We start from the raw sequence: 17316 nt of genomic DNA on the forward strand, positions 1-17316 counted from the left end.
GGTTTCATATTCATTCTTCAGATAGTGAAGACGTGAAATCTAATTTCAAGGATTTCTTTTTCAATTCTTTTAACCATCATTTTTGTATTACCGTGACGAAAGATTATCCAATGGAAGCGTTTTATTTGTTCAACATATATGTATATATACTGAAAAAGTAAACAAATTACTTGAGAGAAATATTTTGCGTCGCGTTTTCGTTGTTCTTCCTTAATTCCTTCCTTTGATGGAAATAACTGCAAAGGTCGCAAAAACAGTCTCCGCGGGAGTCAAACCAAGGTCTTTGGTTGCGTACGCCAAATCCTGTAATAGCTAGACCACGGAGACAGGTTGAATGTTTTTTTTCGGTTACACCAGAGACAACCATATTGGTACATTCAGCAGTTATATATCCACAAAAAAAGAAAGTGAACACTATTTGTAGTTAAGATTTCAAATATTTTTTGTATATAACTTACCTTTCATATACCAAAATGAACATAAATTAATCCTATTTTAGAGATGTTATGCAATTGGATTCATACCACTCATGCTTGAGCGAGTATAGAAATTTAACAATGAATGAGTATCTGAAAGAAAATTTCAAAAATGGGGCATCTGACCACTCAAATTTTGATGAGCATTGGAGGTATCCCATGGCCCGTCCACGATCTCGGGTGGAAAGGAGAGGCATCTTTATCGTGCTTGTCCAATCCATGCAGTCCCGAGACTACATCTGACATCCAGAGCTCACCTGCCCCCTGGACATCTACCCCCGAATAACCACCCCCAGTCAACTACCCCCTAGGACAACTACCCCCTAAGACAACTACCCCCAGACAACTTGCTTACTTGCTTACTTGCTTAAGTCGGGTCAACTGCCCGAGCTGTGATGGCCATCCACACATTCCTGTCCAGCATGGCTGCTTTTATCTCTGACAGTTCAAGTCCCGTATCCTTCTTGAGTAGGTCTGTATAAGTAAGATGAGGTCTTCCAGGTTTCTTCTTCCCGTGTTTAGGCTTCCAGAGTAAAAGCTGAGATATTGGTTCATGGATGTTCCTACAGCTGTGGCCTGCAAAACGTAGTCTTCTTTCCCTGATCTTTTCTGATACTTTTGGTAGATTCCCGTACAGCTCCTTATTGGTTATATGCTGGCTCCAGTGCACGTTAAATGCTGTCCTAAGAAGTCTGGTGTAGCAACCATCTAATTCTTTTGCCAGCTTTGTTGTAACTGCCCATGCTTCGCAGCCGTATAGAAGCACAGATTCAACTGTAGCAACAAACAAGCGTTGTTTGAACTGCCTAGGAAGAGAAGATTTCCAGATTCTTCCAAGCTTGCTACACGCTCTCCATGCTGCTGACTTACGAGCTTTCACATCTTTTTCTGTGCTCACCATCAGTGCTCCCAGGTACTTGAAATCAGGTACATTCTCCAACTGAGTTTCGTCATTTGTTTTTATAGTGATGATCCCCCTGTGATTGAATGACATGAACTTGGTTTTGCCTGAATTCATCCGGAGCCCGACCTTGCCTACCGATGTCTCCACCCTGCCCAGGAGTTTTTGGGCTTGCTCTAATTCCTCAGATAGCAGGGCTATGTCATCGGCGAAATCTAGGTCTGTTATGATTTCCGGACCAACTCTCCTACTTCTCCTTCTTTCTAGTTGGAATCCAAGTTCTTCTTCATGGCCGTCTATAGCTGCTCGCAAGGCATAATCGAGGACTATTACAAATAGGTAAGGTGCAAGCGTGTCACCTTGAAGCACACCAGCCATGATTTCAAAGAGGTCAGTCTCTCCATCAGGTGATATTACTTTTGCTTTGGTGTCTTCGTACATCTTGCCAATAGCATTCACCAGTTGTTCCGGTATGCCATATGCAGTAAGGATCTTCAACATCTTGCCTCTGTGGATGGTATCGAAGGCTTTGCGAAAGTCAATAAATGTGATAATAGCCGGGAGCTGATTTTCTTTTACTCCTTCTATAAGCCTGCGAAGTGCCAAAATATGTCCCACTGTGGTCCTTCCAACTCTGAATCCATTTTGGTTGGTTCTCAGGTGACTATCAAGTACAGGTCTGATCCTGTTCAAAATCAATCTATTGAAAGTTTTGGCCACGATGGAGCTTAGACTGATTCCTCGATAGTTTCCTCCTTGGCTCAGGTCTCCAGACTTTGGTATTGGTACAGACAACTACCCCCAGACAACTACCCCCAGACAACTACCCCTAGGAAAAATACCCCCTAATAATTACCCCCGGACACCAACCCTCGGACAACTACCACATAGGAATTAACAATTTAACAATGAATGAGTATCTGAAAGAAAATGTCAAAAATAAAGCATCTGACCACTTAAATTGTAATGGGCATTGGAGGTAACCCATGGCTCGTCCACAATCACGTGTGGAAAGGATAAGCCAGAGCTTAACCCTCTTCATCGTTTCTCATTCTTGTTTTCCTTTAAACTGTTAAGCAAGACTGTCTTCTAGATGATGCACTTGTTCATTAGCATTTGAATGGCTACTTGCTCTATTTTGTGCGATTTCATTTTTCTGAATCAGACCTACTATGTGCCGATCCAAGGGTGAAAATTCGAAACTTGATTTTAATTGATGTTGGTAGAGTATTGATATTTCTTTAATTTGAAATATACTTTAATACATTCTATTGATGGTTTATATGAACATTTTTAAGATGAAAGAGTTTCTATTTTTTGTATTTGTTTAATATTATAGTTGAATATATACCTGCTACTGGTAGCACAGGACTTCAATAAGGAAAACAAGGGAAATGAATAGCCTTCTAGAAACCTCAGAATACAAAATAATCAAGATTACCTCAATTTCAATAGGATTGATGCCGGCAAAGAAGGTGATATCGAAAAACAGAATGGCGACCATCAGGTTGGCATGAATTATAACCCGGTCAGCTGTCAACGATCGTCTAGGTATAAAGTACAAATTAGACCCGAAGATTTACAGAGAGTTTTTTTAGCCAATTTAAATACATTTATGTTCGTTTATTAGTTTAATAATCATGTTATTCATATTATATCCATGGCACAGAAAGAAACAAAATGTTCAATTCACCTTTATCAGTTATAGATTTGAAATGTAAATTTACCTTTGGGACCTATGTTATAGGATTAATTCAATTCAATTTATTTTGCCTAGCAATGAAAGAAAACATACAGGGTAAAACAAAAGCAGTATACAAAGTTTCACACAATTACAATTACTAACAAAGGTTAACACAGAAATACACAGAATCAATCTACAAACATGAATAACACAAAGGAAATTGCTAAGGCTGGAAGCAGCCAGATAGGAAGTGGTCCCTATATACGGCTGACCAATTTATCAAATATAAAAAGTCTTATGATTTAATTTAAGTTTTAATAACAAGTTTACAAAATAACAGTTACATGTAAAATATAATGAATTGAACAAACGTTAAAATCTGTAGCTAATATCAGTATAGATCCATCAAATATTTTTTGTATATACGTTTCAAAGCGTTAACAAATTTCAATTCACGTATTTTACAAAACAAATCTGACGAATTTCGACCTTAGGTTTAATATATTACTTTGAGGAAAATATAGTATGGACCTATCATGCCTTGCACCCTAAATTCTGATTTTCCATACGCATAGTGTACACAGTGAGTGCAAAAGCCCTACCTTCTATATTATGTTGGAATCCACGGTCAGTGCCCGATCATTTCAATTCATTACACTATTCATTATTTCATTTCAAACAGAATACAAATATCACAACAACAAAGAAAAAAGATATTAGAATGAATAAAAGAATACTCATTGTGTTTATATTTTCTTCTTGCTCATTCGGGAAACATGCTACGTAATTATTTTTTTTGCCTAATAAGGTTATTATATAGCTCCGTTTAGTCTCATTTGACAACGCCCCCTATCGTCAGAGTCAGCAGCCTAACATGTTAGCCTACTGACTTTTACAACAACAAAAATCGTTAAAAAAATAATTTTTTGTTTAAATGAAAAGCACATCCACCCGACGTACTTTGACACTAGCTCTTTCACGGGAACCCTCATGTCCCATTGACTTTTGAAAGTTTACCCACCGTAATTTGGTCAAAATAGGTCGCTAGCTCGCCATTGCCTATATAACACATGTGAAACAAGTCGAACTTTGGACGCAATTTGCCACGGGATTGTAAGGTCATTATAGCTCAAGCACACGAAGGATAAGAAGCATGAATTATCATAGATCACTTCTGCTTGGTTCGTTATGTCCATTTCATCCGACCCCCCCCCCCCACCGTCATTTTTTCCATTTAGTAAAAGCAAACATTTTGCCCAGGTAAGCAAAAACTTGAATATTCATGATCACCATGGACTATTCGATTATTTACAGAGGGGTGCAATTGTGCACCACATCAAAATCCTCTACTTTAAGTCAAGTATTTCATTGTATTATGTAGTTTGATAGGTTTATTTTAATAACTGTTTAATTATCAGATATCAATGATAGTTAAAAGATATGGAAATTGTTCTTGTATTTTGTATTTAGCAAGCAATATCACATACAAATTTACTACCAAGTGTCGTCTAATCCGCCGATTGCCTTCTGCTATATACGTCCAGCGAGCAAAAATTAGGCAACCGGAGCAATATGTTAAACAAAAATAAAGCACTATCCATTTTAGACTTGAATTGTATGAAAAATGATACATAAATTATCAAAATCGCCCAAGTTATACTGGGTTGTCAACCATTTTAATTCCTTGACATTTATACCTGAGAATAAAAAACGTAATCAGACCGATAACGAGTGACGTCACAGATAATCCAAGACCAACCCAGGTTAGAATATCACTGATGATATCTCCGTCCTGAAACGTAATGTTCAACACATAGCTTTCAAAGTTAGTAATACTCTTGGTATAGAATTTATATTTATATTTTTCGAAGACAAAATATTATAATGGGCTTTATATCTTTAAGTCTAATTCACTCGTTTTATCAAAATGTATCCCATTACCATAATTATTATCCTGAAAAAAAGGCTTTTAGGAGAAGCACATTCAAGGAAATGGGATATATTTCAAACCTTAAAAATCTCATCGCATCTTAAGGGATCATCTCGATAATTTTCTTATAAAAAGATATAAATATTCTCACAATTAACTCGTCAATATAACATTAAAACGTTATAATGATAGCAATCATTTATTCAAATAGAGCATAACATATCAGAATCTCTCTTTAATTGAGAGCTAACCAACTGTGGAGTAATAGTTACATTTTATACACGCTTGTGAAATGATAAGCTCTAATATATACATCATGATTATATCTTACCAGCTCACTCGGTAGCAAACTCACGAGAATGGCGAAGCTGGTCATGTGATCACAGTAGCATGACGTCATATTCACGTTCTCCGTCGAGGTTTCTCGACAGCCGGTGGAACTCCATTTTCTTTAAAAAACATAGCACACGAGTAATGTGACCAGATAAAACATTTTACTTTATTTTGCTTGGATACAGTTATGAATTTTGTTCTCTGTAACGTTTCCCCCAAAATAGAGTCATAATCTATTCCGCTCCAATATAAGAAGCACAGTATATAACCTGGTATTTTGGGGTTCACAGAAGAACAAAAAGGAACGAAAGTGCCAAAGTAAACACATCGATAGAAATAGATGTAATTCTTGCAACTCCATACGTGGCTATAGTAATTGGGTGTTATTATTAGAGCAAAAATAACACTTTATTTCATTTTCTGAAGCAGTATTTTGTTTATTCTACAGAAACAAAAATCATCTTTGTATTTAGCTTATGAACAAATCAAGGATAACGATGTGGAAAGGGACAATGTACATGTTTGTCGTATTACATTCTACTTCATTTCAAAATTAAAAGATAACTTGAAGAAAATATGATTATATTTGAGTTTTGGTAAAAAAAAAAATTCAGTTGCATTTGTGTCAACATATTTGGTTTATTGTTGTTTAGCTCGTAAAAGAAAATAATCGCAAGAACCTTTGAGAATGTAAAAACATGATGAAGAAGAAAAGAAATACGATCTATCAAATCTTGTAATATCAATTCCACATTCCCTAAATATTCTGGAGATTATTTTGCCCTATCGTACGTATTTTATTATATGTTAGCAACAAAGAGATCTCTACTTCATGAAACGATGAGGAATAATACTTATATGAAGTGTGAAGATATCAATTTATTAATGTAAGATGTACATATAGAAATCAAATGAAAGGCAAATATTTTCGAAAATCATTTCTGATAACATGATATTATTGCCTTCAAAATAATACCTGGTCTTTATATCCCAGAAACTGCATGTTGGTGAAAAATATTTCTGACCGATCATCTGCAGTGAAATAGGAGGAAAAGTGATAAATAATTGCTAATATTACACTGGCAAGTTGAATATGAGTTCATGTGATATTTCCCCAATTTTGGGGGTCCTGAACACAAATTAGCTGTTGTCATTTTTCTAAATGACGTCTTCATTCGTTACCGTAATAAAGCATTATATTCATTAGCATGACTTATATTTCAATTCAATTTTCAATAAGTGCCTTTATATGTATATCTATTTCCAGCTACCCTTTTCACATTGATAAACAATAGAAGTCTTCCCAGATCATAGTTATACTCAAATATTACGGTTGCCATGGTCACGCCTGTATTTTTAGAAAATAACAAATTTATAATAATGAAAAAAACATGTAGAACTGTAGAAATATATTCATTTTATTCCAAATGTTTGATTACCATTATGAACTGGATTATTCTAGGGTATATTTTGGAAAAATATATGTTTAGGTATCTGAACATAACCAAAATGCAAAACAAATGTCTAGATATGAATGATTATTTTCAATCGAGATGAGGGTTTTAAGGTACCAATCACGATTGTACGGAAATGCATGACAGAAGGGTTGACATGACATGACATATTTTTTTTCTTCTTCAGCGAGACTGAATAGATTAAAGATCCCAAGGTACTCACTGTAGAGTGGATAAGAGTAAAGCTGACGGGAATAGACACCAACTCGTGACCAATGAATAGAGTTGCCGTTATGACATTACTTGCAACTCGAAGGTTGACATCATTATTGCCGGTGGTGGCGTTGTTAGCTGTATTGTTATTAAGGAGGTCCGCAAGACGTGCGGACGTAGCAATCCCTATAGTGACAGGCCGCCGGTCATTTCCATCTGCAGAGGGTGTAGAATCCATTTCTAATCCATTTAAGTCCACTCAAATCGATAGCAAGGTTATTTATATCGTCTGTCTATAAATATTCTAATATTCCTTAATTTTATTTAGGATTTCAACTTTTTTAATTGACCCAATTAAGGAGAGGACAAAAGAATACAGAATGGTCATGCCGTCAACACAAACAATTATGATATTGAAAATGCGTTTATTTTTTTCATTTTTGTAATTGATACTGAACTAATGTTTGTTTGTTTGTTTCATTTAATCACCATGTAAAATAAATGTTTACAGATAATACAATTCAGTGGGTAACATCAACATATAAAACATAGTAGGAACAGTGCATAAACAAAACATGTTTGAAGCGCAACGTCGCTTAGATAACATAGCTGGTAATTATTAGGTTGATATAGAACATGGCTTAAAATAAGACATTCTGCCGTTAAAAAAAATAAAAATTAACGTTTAAATAAAAAGTATCCCCCTTAAAGTATTTAAATAAGGAGCAAAACAAAGGAAAAAAACATCATTACCTCTTCTTGACAAAAATAATACTATGATAGTTTACTTCAAAAATGATAATACATATTTGGAGAGAAATAATTCCTTCAGCTTCTTTTAAATAACAACAAGTTATTACAGGTTCGTATATAAAGTGGCAAATGTTTCAAAGAAGGTAGCTGGCTGGAGGTTTAAATATAATCTACATTTGCCACTCTCCAGCTAGTTGTTAAAAATGGGTATCGGTAGGATGCGAACGTTAATGTGGTTGGATTGGTTAATACCCCCTTCTCTTATTCTTACGAGTCCTTACGGATCGCCAACTCGTAGTCAGTCGGAAGCATTCGTAAAAAAACTCGCTGGTAAAATAACTCGTCAGAACTCGCAACAACTCGTAGACACTCAATGATCCGTGAAAGAAGAGGCAAATTTTTTGACATGTCAAAAATCTTCTTACAATTGTCCACGGATTGATTTGTCCGTAAATAGCTCGTAAAAAGCTCGTAACCAACCGTAATCATTCGTAAATCGCTCGCAACAACACGTAACCATCCATAAACTGCTCGCAAGAATCCGTAAATGACTCGTAACAGATATTTCTAACGATTCGTTACAGTTAGTTTACGATTTGTCTACGGATTATTTACGGATTATTGCGAGCAGTTTACGGATGGTTACGTGTGCTTACGTGTTGTTTACGATTTTATTCGGGTCATTTTACGATAGCTTTATAGAATGATACGGGTTATTACGAGCATTTTTTATGTTATCCGTGACAACTCGTAACAAATCGTGGACTGTTGCCATAATTACATCGTAATAACTCGTAATAATCCGTTATAAACCGCAAACAGCTCGTAATAACTCTTAAACCGGTCGTAAAAGTGGCCAAATCGTAATGATCCGTGAAAGATCCGTGAATTTGTGCGATCCGTAAGGACTAGTAAGACAAATCCGTGTATGTGAAGGGGGTATAAATTTGATGGATTAGCAAATCCAGTGACCGAGGTAATGATAATTGCAATGCGAAGGACTTGAAAACGTAGTGTGGGTGGAAATGAGGGTGTGTGTGGGTTCGATCATAGGAGAATGTATGAACGTCAACTGAAAAGAGTATTTTAGTGACATGAATCGAATGATTAAAAGCGTATATTTTCACCCATGTTTTCATGACACCCTACCTTCGAATTGATCATTCCTTTCACAGAAATAGTTTACGGGCAAAGAAAACTGATTTCCGTTCAGGCTGGTCTCCGTCCATTCAGTAGCACACAAATCTTCGAGTACAGATCGGTATACATAGATATCTAGCGTGAAAGTGTTTCCAGGGAGAAGAACTAGATATAATGTAGAGAAAGAGAAGTGGTTGAATAAAAGAAAATCATTAGAAAAGAGGAAACAATATTATGGGAACGGAGAACAGAATGAATACAAATAAAAAAAAAGTGACAAAAGAATACAAAATGTCTAGCTATATAATGGTATGAACTTGAAAATAAATAACTGATCAAATATGACATATTACGAAGAAAACATATAAAAAGAATGGAACTCTTGAGGGATCGATGTAGAGAAGCTGATTAACATTATCTGATTATCTCAATCAAATTTACCGAATCCATCACTTTTTTTTATAAAGTATAGATTTTAAAAAATATCCCTTTTATGATTAAGATCGCAGTTCAGATTCAAATTCAGATTCCATTTAAAGTCTTAATTGGTAGTGTATATCATCAAGATTATGCCAAAAATATATTACAATTTAGAATGATTTTAATATAAATCTCGTTAAATACAAATTGAACATTTATTAATTTTACAATGATTAAAACGACCTTTATCATAATTAATATGTTGACATGTTTAAAACGAAAGCTGGTTCATTACAGTCAACTTGTGAGCTTGCCATAAAATCTTGAGAAACATAAATATGCTTAGATGCTGCTTGAAAGTGTCGGCTTGCATGGTGATGTAGATATACAGTAGGCTTGTGGGTGCACCATGTGAGATAGAGAGAGGGAGGATTGAGGAATCCTGAAAAGGACTCTCGGTAATAATTCTTGAGGGTTTGTAGTCCTGAAAAGAACTGTTGGTATAGTCTTGAAAAGACTGTTGGTTATTTTCTTTAGCTTATATTTCTAAGGCGAACTATAGCGCTTGGAGAGGATCAGTGGGGGTGTGGCTCGACGTTTCGAACAGGTTGACTATCCATCGTCAGGAGTGGAGAATAGGGACTTTTAGATTTGCATGGACTGATACGCGTGACGTCCATTCAAGGCAGGGCATTAAAAGGACGTCGACCGTAGCAATCCACATTGTCTTCGTGCAAATCTAAATGTCCATAATAGCTGGCGTGAGCTTAAGTCACCGGGATGCAGATGTCGGGGAAAATACATGACCTTGTGGGCTTGAGTCATCGGGGAGTGGATATGGATGGTCTGCTCGTGCGTCTGGCTGTCCGTCTGGGCTGGAGTCTCCGGCTCGTGGACTTGGGGGAGTTTCGAATCGTTTAAATACGCTTATTGTAAATGATGCTTTAAATGCACTTTCTTGATCTATAACATTGAAAGTTACTTATGTAGAGTTCCGACTGATCCATATAAATCGCAAGTCCTCCAATCAATCGCCAACTTGCAGTTCGTTTTCTTTTGAGAACATAGTTGCCATTGATATCAATCCTAAAAAAGTTGTCATTGATATCAACTCTTTATAAGACGTGCATTCGCGCGAAAATTATTCAGTTATAGCGTAGATCACATGGACATTTACATGAATGTTTAAAAACACTAATTAATCATTACTTCGAAAGTTTCATTGACAAAAACACGTTTTGAGATTTTCGCAATTAAAATATCGATGTATTTTCTTATTTTGAGGCACCCTGCATGTTATAACACCTCCCAAGATTATGGCAAATCCCAACCTCCTAATTCTAAAGTTCCTGTTTTCTTTATCTTTAGGCACAACCCCCCCCCCTACTCCGAGGACGGAGGGATACCATGCAAGTTACCAAAATATCCGGTAAAGGGGTACTTTTCGTGCGACAAAGTCCGGCCCGAGAAAAAAAGGGGTGTATTTGACTTTTCACCCGGAGATTTCTTTAAAAGGGGGTGTTTTTTCTTTTTCTCTCATCAAGGGGATTATGAAATATCTTGAACATAGAAAAATTGATCAAATCCCGGTACTGATGTAGACTAGTTTTGTACTGTAGTCTACCCTAATTCACACACAGCTGCAATACTATCCTGGCTGTGTCCTGTGTATTGAACTTATTCTATTACTTCTCAACATTTCAAACACCACTGTACAAAACTCAATTGATTTCACTCAAAATCAGTACTTTAGTTTAGTGACAATTGGTGACACCTAAAATTAAATAGCAGTAAAAAAATCTTTTCTTCTTCAACTTACTGATTCATTATATCTAAAGAGTATCTTTAAGAGGATAAAGTACTTAGTTACAGAGCTTGATTACATAAGTCATTTATTATGACAAGTACATTAGTATGTGAAAGGACACATCATGCAGGGACAGGTGATGTCAGTTAAGATTAATGGAAGGTTTATTTCTAACTAAGTCTCAATATCAGACACTAAAGTAATTATTCGGTGGTGACATATTATGCAGATAAGTAAGCATATAACTATTTTGCAGACTTTGTTTATTCTTAAGTGGTAAAAATGAAAACACGAACACAGAAATGTTGTATGTATTTCATGTGCTAAATGTCTGTACGTAATGCAGGCTGAGTTCTTTGGGGCATTCCCTGGGTGTGTGAGCCAACCAGTAATGACAGCTTATCTGAGATAAGGGGGGGGGGGGTCTGCATGTCCTGAGATAGGGGGTTCATTGAGCAGTGTTCTGGATTTAGGGGGGTCTCCAAGGCAGGAAAAGCCCGCGAAAAGCCCGCGAAAGGGGGGTCCAGAAATGTTGGCAGTCCTCAGATAGGGGGTGCTTTCAAAAAGAGGGAACAAGCACATGCGTACCCTAAATAACAGTGAGTGAGGGGGGGGGGGGCGGGACAAAAATACAATTCTGATCAACTTACTATTGACTTCGATTGATTGTCCTGTACTGAGATTCATTCCAATATCGAAGACCTTCTGCTCTATGATGTCAGGGTTCAGAAGAAACTGAAGATCCTTCTATATCAAACAGATGGACGCCATTATTATGATTTTTGTTCAAAACTTATAATGTTGTGATATATACGGATTTTTAAGATCAATGCAAATGGGAGTCGATTCCCGGCTTCCATCTTGGTCTAGTATCTTCTAATTTTCCTTTTAAGAAATCCCTCAAGAGAGTCCGATGTCTTTTAAAATAACCAAAATATTTTGCCTTTATTTGTATTACGATTCCTTTATATATTATAGATTGATGAAAGTGGAATGGGGTATGTAACTTAGCAAATTTATCACGCTCAACTGGATTTCGCATGAAATTGGTACCCGGCTATGTTCTCTATCTTCTAATGATCTCTTTCTAGTTGTGAAGCGTCAGGTGTAGCAGGAACGAGCGCTATACACAACCCACTTTTATTATTATTGTTTTAATTATTATCATTATCATTGTTGTTATAATATCTGAGTTAGTCTAGCTGGCCATTCTCTGTTACATAATGTGCAGGGAAGTCATAACAGCTGGCTATTAACTCTTTACATGCTACACAGATGATATCCCTGTGCCACAATGTCTTTATCAGGGGACTGATATACCACACGCTTCATGGTTATTAAGATTACATTTTTCCAGTGCAAGATATACTGTGGGGAAAGGCTTATCATGGCGTTCAACAAAAAAGGGATTGAGCAACGTCGATCTGGCGCTGCTCAATGGCTGCCGGGCTCACTATCAATTGGGCAAAAAGAATTTTCATTTTCGGTTTAAATTAATACAATTTGGAGTGGACTTTAAAAGATTATTATTGTTATTATTACTATTATTTCATTTGTTCCCACATTTTTGTGTGCAAAATTACACTTGTGGCAAAAGACGAAGAAACCAACGGAAGTGTTAATGCTCATTCTAGTTAAGGAAATACGAGGTAGTGATGTATAGTGTATAATACGTATCTTATATTTCCTTTTTCGCATTCCCAGGATCTCAAAATAACTCACAAAAAATCTCTTGTTATATAATTCTAAATTTATAAAATAAGATATAAGTTAATCACAGAATATTTCCCAAACTCGAATATTATCTGTAAAAATTGCTAATTTTGCAAATAACGGAACATGATTTGGCAACGGGAACATAAATATTTGTTGACTGGATTCGCAAACTTTGAAGCTGTGAGAAAAAAATTATAAACATTTAAAGATATATATGTATATATATATGTTGTGTTGTGGCCTAGTGGAAAGTCACCCGACTGCAGATCACAAGATACGGTTTCCGAGTCCCGCCGCGGCACTAATGTCCTTTTGCCAGATGTTAATATAAATTTGCCACTCTCCACCCAGGTGTTAAATGGGCAGCGGGTAGGATGCGAAATTGAATGTGGTTAGATGAGCAAGAGTGCGCTTGTAAAAATGACGCCTGGCTGAATGCTCCCCAGGGTGTGCGGGTAAGCCTGAATCTGATGACAGGGGTAATATTATATCTGTAAAGCACTTAGACACCTCGTTGATGTATTAAGCACTATATAAAAGCCGAATGTTATTATTATACATAAAAACTCAGCGTCATCAACATCGACACTGTTCATCACGAGGGCCCTTCTATTACCATCGCCCCAGTGATTTCCGAGGACCTATTTTCACCAGGGTGGAGAAGGGCAAATGAGGATTAATGTCTTGCAAAAGAGGTCTGTGCCGGGCTGGAATTAGAACCATAAACCTTGGATTGAAAACCACGACACCTTTATATTGGTACAAATGTTGTATATATATTATTTTAAATATAGATTAAGTAGTTTCGTTATCTCGAGAAGATGTTAACTCGGTTAAATAAAGGCAAGTGCTACTCATACAGGTCACTTTACATTTCTCTTTCCAAATTAGACAGCCAGGAGTCTAAATGGAAAGCGGGTATCCTTTCGCTAACTATTATCCTTCAGGATTTCTAGAAACCAGTTTCAAACAAAATACTTCTAACTAGATCTCATTCGTCATGGTGTTTTTGTTTTAATGACTTTGTCTGTATATTAGATTCAATATTGAGCCTTTAATTAATTTGTTCATTTTCTCTTACGAATCTAAAAGAAACATAAACGGTACATCTCATCCATTACAGCTATAAATATCCCCCCCCCTCAAAAAAAAAAAATTTAAAAAAAAAATGTACAACTTTAATGCATATTCGGCAATGATCACCAATGCAGTCATTTTGAGGGGTTCTCTTTTTCGGAGATAATTAATTAAGACGATGTAATCCCTTTGACCTATAGCAAAGACCTTTAATATCAAGACAATTTGCCCTGACTTACTTCTGTAGTACGCTCGGCTGGAGGAGATTGATGTGTGTATAAAACATAACAATTACAAAAGGCAAAAAATGTTTCAATCGCTGTTAAATAATTTGTGAAAATTGTCAATCTTTGTCTTGAAAGTATGATTTTTACACGAGAGCGAGAATGCAGAGCTTTACAAACTAACAACAATTTCTTTTTCTCGAAACCTTTATTTGTTCAATGGGTGTCATCATAATGCACATGGACTATGCATGCTTTTGACAGAACCCCGTGCCATAGATTAACACGTAAAACATGGATTTAATGATTGTTAAATTTCCTAGTATTTATTTCAAAATTAATAATATGTGACTTACTTAAAATAAAGAAGCAATATGAAGTCTCCCGAATTTGATGAGACACCGCATAAATCACAGGGAATGTGCATGCTTTAAAAAAAAGAAGGGGAGGGCAGGCCAGATGTTGTTGTTACATCTGATAACGTTTGGTGTTATTTTTGACTGGATATGGACCTGTACGCGCTTCGTGCTACGCATCGATTCTTCTGCATGTACCAGTATATGCTCTTGTGCTTAGAGTAGGGACTCACGACTCGTCCCTAATTAAAGCTCTTTTGCCATAGTAGCGTGGCTCTTGAGAGATATTATCTCAGTCCGCTGTGTAGATGAATCATTCAGACCAGGTGTATAAGATGTAAAAGTATACATAGACACTGCAGTGATATCTGAAGGAAAACTCACTGTTGCGGTCAAGGTGTGGTCGGATGGAGGCGAAGATGAGGAGGTGAGGGATGGAGAAGTCGTTTCTAACGGTACACTCGTGGTGGGTTCATTGGCGGGTGAGTCTGTAGATGACGTGCAGTCAGTAAATGTTGATAGCGTAGATCCATCTGGTGGATCTGTGAGTATAGTCGGCGTGTTAACGATGTCAAAGAAAGTGCAGCTGGGGGTACCGATATACTTAGACCCCCAAAAATATCCGTCGAAGCTTGCTTCGAACAGAGATCTTCCTGAACCTCCTGAATCTAAAACAATGAAGAGCACCGATAAATTATGAAGATAGAACCTGTAAATTACGCATATTTCGTTTCGTTCAAACTGAATTGACTTTCCTTTGATTAAAGTGTTGGCTACAATTCTATCACGGGGGACTATTGTCCTAGCTTCTATTCCTAAGTTATTAACCATAAATTTGAATTAACTCGATGAATCAAGATTTGTCAAACTCCATCTCTTTCACTTCCAACATCCTACGAAACTGTTCATTTCATACGCAGGATTTGCTAGCCCTTTTCAAGCGGGTGTTGTTAAAAGAAAATAATGACCCGGTAGCTGAAGTTGACAAATCTCAAGAAACGCAAAGCCACGATGAAAGATTTTATGATCAGATGTTATAAAATGATTAAAATGATGATGGTCACGATGATCATAATCACAGTAATAACAATATTAGTAGTAGTATTTATGACAATAAAGATATCGATAATAATGAGGATAATAATAATATAAATGATCATGATAAAAACTACAATAATAAGAGTAATGACATCAACAACAATGGTAGAACAAGCAGCCGTATGTGTGATGCTATTGATTAGTTTTTACTTATAGGCCTACTTGCTACATTCATATCAGGCCTAATACTAAAATTTTACCTCACATTATATAGAAAGGCTTAGTATTCATACGCAACAAATACGTTCGTTAGCCTTAAATGGCTCAGGTCATCCCCATTCAAAAAGGCCTTACATCACATACACTATTCTTTATGAATGGATATATCACATGCGTATTCGACAGACAGGACTGCATCAATAAAGGCTATTTCAACGTCCACCAAAATAGCTTCGCCTTGGTTTAACAATAAAAACGAGCTGAGTAGATTAGTTAATCAAATTATCTAGACAATCAAGAAGGCATTACATCAAACAAATCATGCACTTATTTGTATGATTGGATACATCACCTGTGTACTCTATAGACACGTCTGCATCGATAGGGATGTAACCACCGACCACCCAGTCATCTTTGCCTGGTGCAAACCCCAAGCAGAACTGGGTAGAGTAGTTAGCTAGTAGGATATAGGCCAGACTCCCACAGGTATAGGTGTCACTACAGTGAACAATGCTGTTAGCTGCCTCCGTGGCGTCCACAGTCGATTTAACAGCCTCTCCATTCCCGTCATCTGAGTTGACCGTCACGGTAGCACTTGTGACCTGGATGGTGTCCCGTGAGCCTTCTGGACATGCAGGGAATCTTGGATGGCATGTAAGCGTGATGGTATCTTTGTAGCGAATCAAACATAACAAAAGAGAACGTGCCTATATAGTATACATTCCCATGGTATAATATGGTTTTACGACAGAAAAAAAGGAAAGAAAAACCCGAGAATAGTAAGTTTGTATTAAATAGGTATAACACTTCATGATGAAAGCGTGAGTGCAACAAATGTCTCTCTAAGGAACAAAAGCGTACAAAATAGTTTAATCTTCCATTGTCATCGTAGGGAAATTATGTTTACAATAAACTTGGCACTCTCACTTTAAAGTAGGAATTCTTTTCATGAATACTGATCGACCGGGGCATTTCAGTTTTCATGTGAGAGACTCATGAAAATATCGAGGATTTCATAAACATAATTATATACCTCACTTAAGAAGTCCAACCATCTGATTGGTCGAAATTGCATTCATAAACTTTAACTATTCCTGTAAAATTCCCGGTAAAATTCCAAACCCATGTAATAGTTTTAAAATATAGTTCTAAAATCCCAGTAACCATGGTAACCCATAGGTTTACATGTTAAAAAATGGTTTGAGCGATCGAGGATACCGTACGTGTGCAAAGAATTGGTCGGTATTTTCATACAAGACAAGACAATTCCAAACAAGACAAAAATGGCTAAAGAAACTCTCCCAAGATTTCAACTTATCAAATGCAAGACTCGCTGACAGCAAGAACAACTAAAAGGGTACGTGAATTATCCATAAACATGTTCGTTTAGTTGCTGAAAATGGAGTACCAGCATAGACGTAGACGAAAATAGATCTGTGTCTGATCGCGCACCCGATGTTGTGTGCTGAAATTCTTCCTATAAAATGGCGACTGGCTGGAATGCTCCCCAGGGAGTGGAAAATGTGCACACATTGTGTGCGGGTAAGCCTGAATCCGATGACCGGGGTAATAATA

The sequence above is a fragment of the Strongylocentrotus purpuratus genome, unplaced genomic scaffold (genome assembly GCF_000002235.5).
Source record: "Strongylocentrotus purpuratus isolate Spur 01 unplaced genomic scaffold, Spur_5.0 spur5_scaffold_2, whole genome shotgun sequence".
NCBI classification, from domain to species: domain Eukaryota; kingdom Metazoa; phylum Echinodermata; class Echinoidea; order Camarodonta; family Strongylocentrotidae; genus Strongylocentrotus; species Strongylocentrotus purpuratus.